Here is a 6,951-nt window from a genome sequence, read left to right on the forward strand (position 1 = left end):
GTTAATTTTCCTTTTTTAGACGGCGATGTGCCTTTGGCTCCATCATACGGTGTTTATATATCGCAACTCGTTCGGTTTGCCCGTGTGTGTTCTGATGTCATAGATTTTAACGAACGTAATCAATGCATCACTGGTAAATTGTTGTGTCAGGGATTTCGATACCATAAATTACTTAAAACTTTTACTAAATTCTTTCATAGATACAAAGATTTGATTAGTAAATTTGGCTATACCTGTAGAAAGCTTATTAAAAATGGTATTTCTCATCCTAAATTTTATGGAAATATTGTACTTAAAGCGAGGAAATCACTATGTGATCCTTGTAAACTCATCGAACCTTTAAACAAACTTATCAGTAAGGGTTATCGTACCAATATTGTAATTAGATCTCTGAATATAGTTCACATTGGCACTAATATTGATTTTGTCATTAGCAAATTAAAACATAACTAAATTTCATTATCTTTTGAGGCGAGATGTATAGGGGACACAGCCACGTTAACTTTTATTTCTATAGAAGTCGCTCTTCACTATACTACTACCTGTCGATACATTTATTTTTGGCATTGCACAAGTCATGTCTTCTCTGACTATTAATGACGTTAAAATACTAAATCCCTGTGATGTGTTTTAGTCGATTTTAGTCTCTGATGCATGATTTTTTACTATTAATTGGTTTTGGCTTTTAACTAGCTGTCAGTAACTGCTAGTACTCTCAAATCGTATTTTCTTGTTAATTCGACCTGTTGATACTGTTTATAATGCTTTTTTGTCATTTTTTATTTATATGGATCTTGGCTGTATACCAGCTTTGATTATTTGTAATATCTTCAATTTTTTACTTATTCTTACAACATTTGTATAAACTTCAAGATTATAAAAAACCGGTTTTTTTCTAAAGTGAACATTGATTGGTTAAATATTTCTCAGTGTGTTTGAATTTGTTTGATAGCCTTTTGGTCATGACTGTTTGTCTCTAATATTTAATTAACTGTGCATTTGTATTCAGATATCGCAGATCAAATTTATTCCTTCTTTGTGTAATCATACGTTTTTTGATTGAGTTAAGTCTGCTAATTGATATTTTATCGTATGTTTTTATATGTTGTGATGTTATACTATTGTTTCAGAAAAAGGGAGAAGGTTTGGGCCCATTAAAACGTTTAATCCCGCTGCAAATGTTTGCACCTGTCCTAAGTCAGGAATCTGATGTACAGTAGTTGTCGTTTGTTTATGTAATATTTACGTGTTTCTCGTTTCTCGTTTTGTTTATATAGATTAGACCGTTAGTTTTCCCGTTTGAATGGTTTTACACTAGTAATTTTGGGGCCCTTTATAGCTTGTTGTTCGGTGTGAGCCAAGGCTCCGTGTTGAAGGCCGTACTTTAACCTATAATGGTTTAATTTTTAAATTGTTATTTGGATGGAGAGTTGTCTCATTGGCACTCACATCACATCTTCCTATATCTATAAAATTTAAAAAAAAAACCACACACACAAGACTGAAAAACCCTGACTAGGGACATTTAATTTAGCCTAATTATTTATGACGCTTTTACATTAAATCTTGTGAAATCTATCATAACATTGTACTTATCGATTTTAAAACAGGAATGTGGCTGATTGATAAATCGTCGTCACATGTTTACAATAAAGACAACAGTAGTATACCACTGTTCAAATTTTTACCAAACGTCTTCTATGTCTGGGCTAACATATACCTCTACTGTTGGACTATCAGTCTCCGAGGTAACCATCAACTAAGTAGTCAGTACTTCGGTGCTGACATTATTTATAGCAAATCGTTCGGAGTAGTCAGTACTTCGGTGCTGATCTTTTTTTTTTTTTTATAACAAACCTTTATTTAAAACAAACCCATACCACATCTTCTTATAACTACTTTATAACTACTCCATGATGCAAAGCTGACAGTAGATTAGTAAGGCTATTTTTTTATTTCCTTTTTGGTCGCAAAGCTCTTTTGGTTCTCATACAATTTTGGCTTTCAAATATTCGGCTTAGAGTTTTTGATGAAAGAAAATCTAGAAAAGCGCTTCGGGCACTTGAAATTTATAACGTGCTGTTTAGATCTTGTTTTTAAGCTAGATATGATAGAGAAATATACAGCATTTACTTTACAAACAATACAGGCCAATCTTATGTTATACAGTGTAGAGTCTGACACTGTGTGTAGTTAATTTACTATAAAGTGTCCCTTTGATTGTTTTTTTTTATATATTATGTTCATTTTTGTCGTTTTTTGCTATTTGGGTGTGGTTGTTTAGAGTTTTGATTTGGACTCTTGATGTGTTTATAGTGTTGTTTTTCATCCTTTTTATATTTTACTAACTCTGTACATTATCGGAAGTAGTATATTTTATATCTTTTACTATACTCTGTGTCCTATCAACTACAAAAACTCTTTTGTTGCATCTTTGTCAGATTTATTTGTATGTTTGTTCAGATGCTTCAATCGGTATTGACATATAAATAAAATAGTATACCGCTTTTCAAAAGTTATAAATCGATTGAGCGAAAACAAATCCGGGTTACAAACTAAAACCGACGAAGCACAATGTTGTAAGTTTTTACACGGTTTTGTCTCCTGGGTCACAATTATTGTCATGTTAGCCAATTATGTACAGTTTTTGTTCGTTAAAAAAAGGAACTACATATCACTGTGACACTATTATGAGGTTTAGCTGTTTATAAAACCAGGTTCAATCAAACATTTTCTACGGGAAATATCTTTGTTAATTTAGGCCCAAATGGGAGATCATTACGGTTCGGACAAGTAAATTTGTTTTAGATGAGAATAAATCGAAATAGGATACTGAAAGATTCCAGTTGTTTCCATATAGACGCCATCTTTCTTGTGTTATTATCATAAGTTTGACCAACTACATATTGATGCCATGATGTCACATATGCATTACAGAAGCGTGATTTGAATTATTGCTTTGTAAAGGAGGAAAATGATTCTAATTGATATTTATTGACACAATCGGTGCCATTCAATATTAGTTTATATGGCTGAAATAATTATTGAAATGAGTATGGCTCTACCTAGAATGTGGATAAAGGTACAATGTCAAAAACAAGTAGCCAGTTTCCTTTGAATCGATGGATTTTTTAAGCGATTAGAGTGCCATTTCGTTTAGCAAGTCACTTTTGACAATTTTAAACAGCGTGAGGTAGTGAAGTCATCTGCTTACAAATTAAAGAGCTCTCCGTTCTATCTCAGTGTATAGTATACACCAGATGTGCTCGCTAAAAGAAAACAATTGCTCCCAATTCAAAGAGAAGCTCGTGCTCAACAAGCTAAAGCAGTGATGATCAGAGTTTAAACTGTTTATAGATAATGAGCTATTCGACCAGATTAAGCACAAGCAATACTTACCGAAAATGGAAACTCAGATACCGAATGAGAAGATCGATGTAGATATATGTACTGACAAGACAACTCATCAAACTGACTGCTACCAAAGAAGACTAGGATAGCGTTGGATGTTTTGTGTCTCATTAAAAAAAACTGTGACAATTTGAAATTGATTTCTTGAAACGTGAATGGCGGTATTCAAAATAAACTTGATAACATTGCATTTTTGAATTTTATTTGCACATATGATACAGTTTTTCTTACAGAATGTTGGTTTAAAAATGATTTTAGTTTTTCTATTCCTGGTCAGACTTTTTTTTTGTATGCTAGATGCAAGACCAAATCTACTTAAGGAGGAGGTATTGTAATTTTAATAAAAGAGTGTTTTTCTAATAAAGTTTCTATTGAGACATGTATTCATGACACAATTATATGGTTGAATATTGAAATCCTCTTATATTTAATGCGTTTCCCTCAGTTTTAGTTTGTTACTCCGAATTTGTTTTTTGTCCATGGATTTATGAGTTTTGAACAGCGGTATACTACTGTTGCCTTTATTTACAAGTGATACAAACTTATTTATTGCCTGCGTTTATATACCCCCTGTTAGATCGAATTTTTATAAACTTTATAATTGTGATTTATTTGTTGATTTAGAAAATAGTATTGAACTTTACTCTTCATTTGGTGATGTTATACTTTTGGGTGATACATATAGTCGAACTGGGGCAATATATTATTTTGTGTGTACCGATAGTATTAATACTGCTATAAAAATAGACTTGGTGATATTTTTGATTATTCTGCTGATATAGAACTCAATGTAAGAAATAATCCTGACAACAATGCAAACTGCTATGGTCCAAAACTTATCTCGCTATGTAAAGCATCGGGTTTAAGAAAATTGAATGGCCGGAATAAAAATGGTTTTGCGAATGATTTTACATTTTGTGGTGCGAATGGAACGATCGTTATAGACTACTTATTAGTCCCAGTGTCACTTTTCCCGATAGTGCGTCAACTTATTGTGTCTAATTTCACAACTTTTTCCGACCACTCATTTCTACATATACAACTTTCATTACTGTGTAACACACAAAAATTAACACGATTACCGGATGGTGACAACGGAGAGAAACTGTCGCAGGACAACTTTAAATGGAATGATGAATTAAAAGATCAATGTAGAGATTGTTTACCGGATAGTATGGAAAAGATAAATTTATGTCGTGAATGGATTGACTTTGATGGGCAGCAATTACTCGACAACTCGTTGGCCGAATTCACTAGAACATTAAATGACATTTTGGCACCATTTTTTAAAAAGAAGACAAACAATTATAAATCATGCAGATCTAACATTTCTGCTGATAAACATTGGTTCAACGCCCAGTGTAAAGACCTTCATCGCCGCGATATCAACTTTTTGAATAAATTTAATAGACTAAAATCGCAACTAAACCATAATAATTTAATCCGAGCGAAAAAGGACTATAAAACACTAGAACGTCGCTTGAAACGAGAGTATGTGCGCACTGAAGAAAAATACTAGACATAATGAGACTTACAAACCCTACATTATTCTACACGAAATGCATCTTCTAAACATGCTGTACCATTAAAGTTGTTCCATGAACATTTTAAGTCATTGTGCTCATCAGACACAGATGCTGTACTGGACGACAGCCAATTTCATAGTACTGATGATGAATGCGTCTATGAGGAACTGGAGATAGACATTAAAGAAAATGTCATATTGAAAGCTATTCGTAACCTTACACGTGATGAAAGTCATGGAGTTGATGGAAATCTTAACGAATATTTTATTGAATACAGTGATGTGTTTATGCTTGTATTACTGTACTTTTTTAATGGAATTTTACAGTCCGGAATTTCCCCTACGGATTGGGCTAAAGCCATACTTATACCTATATTCAAGAAGGGTAATGTGCTTGATCTGAAAAACTTCAGAGGGATTAGTTTAGTCAGTAATTTTTGAAAGTTATTTACGTCCGTTCTTAATAAACGTTTAATAGACTGGTCGGAAACGTTTGATATTTTTACCGATGCCCAGTTCGACTTTCGCCCCGGTCTGGGTACAAAAGTTGCTATTTTTGCTCTTACATCATCAATTTTCAAATCTTTATCAGCCAAAAATCGTTTTTATTGTTGTTTTGTACACTACATGAAAGCTTTTGACACTGTTCAAATATATATGTTATGGTATAAACTATCAAACATTGGTATACAAGGTAAGGTTTTAATGGTTATCAAAGCAATGTATTCTAATGTCACTTCTTGTGTAAGTGTTGATGGGTTCAATTCAATCTGATTATTTTACAAACAAAAAGTAGGTTTGATGCAAGGTGAAGTATTATCACCGATATTTTTTTCTATGCATGTCAATGATTGTGAAATGGCTTTTATAAATAGTGACTATATTCCTTATGAGATGAAGGAACTAAATTTATTTTTACTAATGTACGCTGACGATATGGTTATTTTTTCAGAAACTGTATCTGGATTACAAACATTACTTGATACTTTGTATGATTATACCTCCAAATGGTCACTTAGTGTGAATATAGCAAAAACGAAAATTGTTGTTTTTAGAAAAGGTGGAAAAATACATGACAATGAAAAATGGTATTATAATAACCAGGAAATAGAAGTTGAAAATGATTTCATCAGTATGGGTTTATGTGATATTTGGTATAATCAAGGTTTATTTTTAGATAGTAAGCTCTCCAGTAGTTTTTACTTGATAATTAAACAACGCCTGTGTTAATGTCTGAAGTAAGATTTTGACAGTCAAATGAATACTTTAGTTAAATGTACAAGTTACAGATATATGGTTAAAAAACTTTGTTTACAAAATTATTTATGTAAACCAATACCAGTTGTTTATAAGACATGTATTACCAAAATAAGACTTAGTAGTCATGATTTAGCTATAGAATGTGGTCGCTATTCTGCAATTCAAAGAAGTAATAGACTATGTAGTTTTTGTAAAAATTACATTGAAGATGAGATGCATTTTATTTCAAAATGTCCTACTTATCAAGGTCTTAGATCTTATTTTATAAAACCATAATATTGGAGAAAACCTTCTATGTATAGATATATACAATTAATGAGTTCTAATAATCTTAGAGAATTATGTTATTTGGGTAAATTTATATTTCGTGCACAAACATTAAGATCTAACATGATGTAATATGTCTAACACATTACCCTCTGCTATCTATGTATACTTTGTGTAGTTTATATGTTGTATGCCTATAGTCGTTATGACTTTGGTGAATAAAGATATATATAGACATGTACGTTATAGGAATCGTGTAACGAGCAAAATATAAATGCTTTTCCTCATTCATTAAACTCCAAAAGTAACAATTCATATACAATTTCAATTATTTCGAAAACGATATGTCAAACCCAAATCGAAGGAGTGTGATTAGATATTTTATTCCTCGCTGTAAAAAAATAATTTTACGCCATGATACTTAAACCTTTCCTTAAAAACTTTATGTCTCATTTGTTTTTCAAACATACATAACTTTATAACATGAT

Source organism: Mytilus trossulus, chromosome 6 (genome assembly GCF_036588685.1).
Source record: "Mytilus trossulus isolate FHL-02 chromosome 6, PNRI_Mtr1.1.1.hap1, whole genome shotgun sequence".
Classification (NCBI taxonomy): domain Eukaryota; kingdom Metazoa; phylum Mollusca; class Bivalvia; order Mytilida; family Mytilidae; genus Mytilus; species Mytilus trossulus.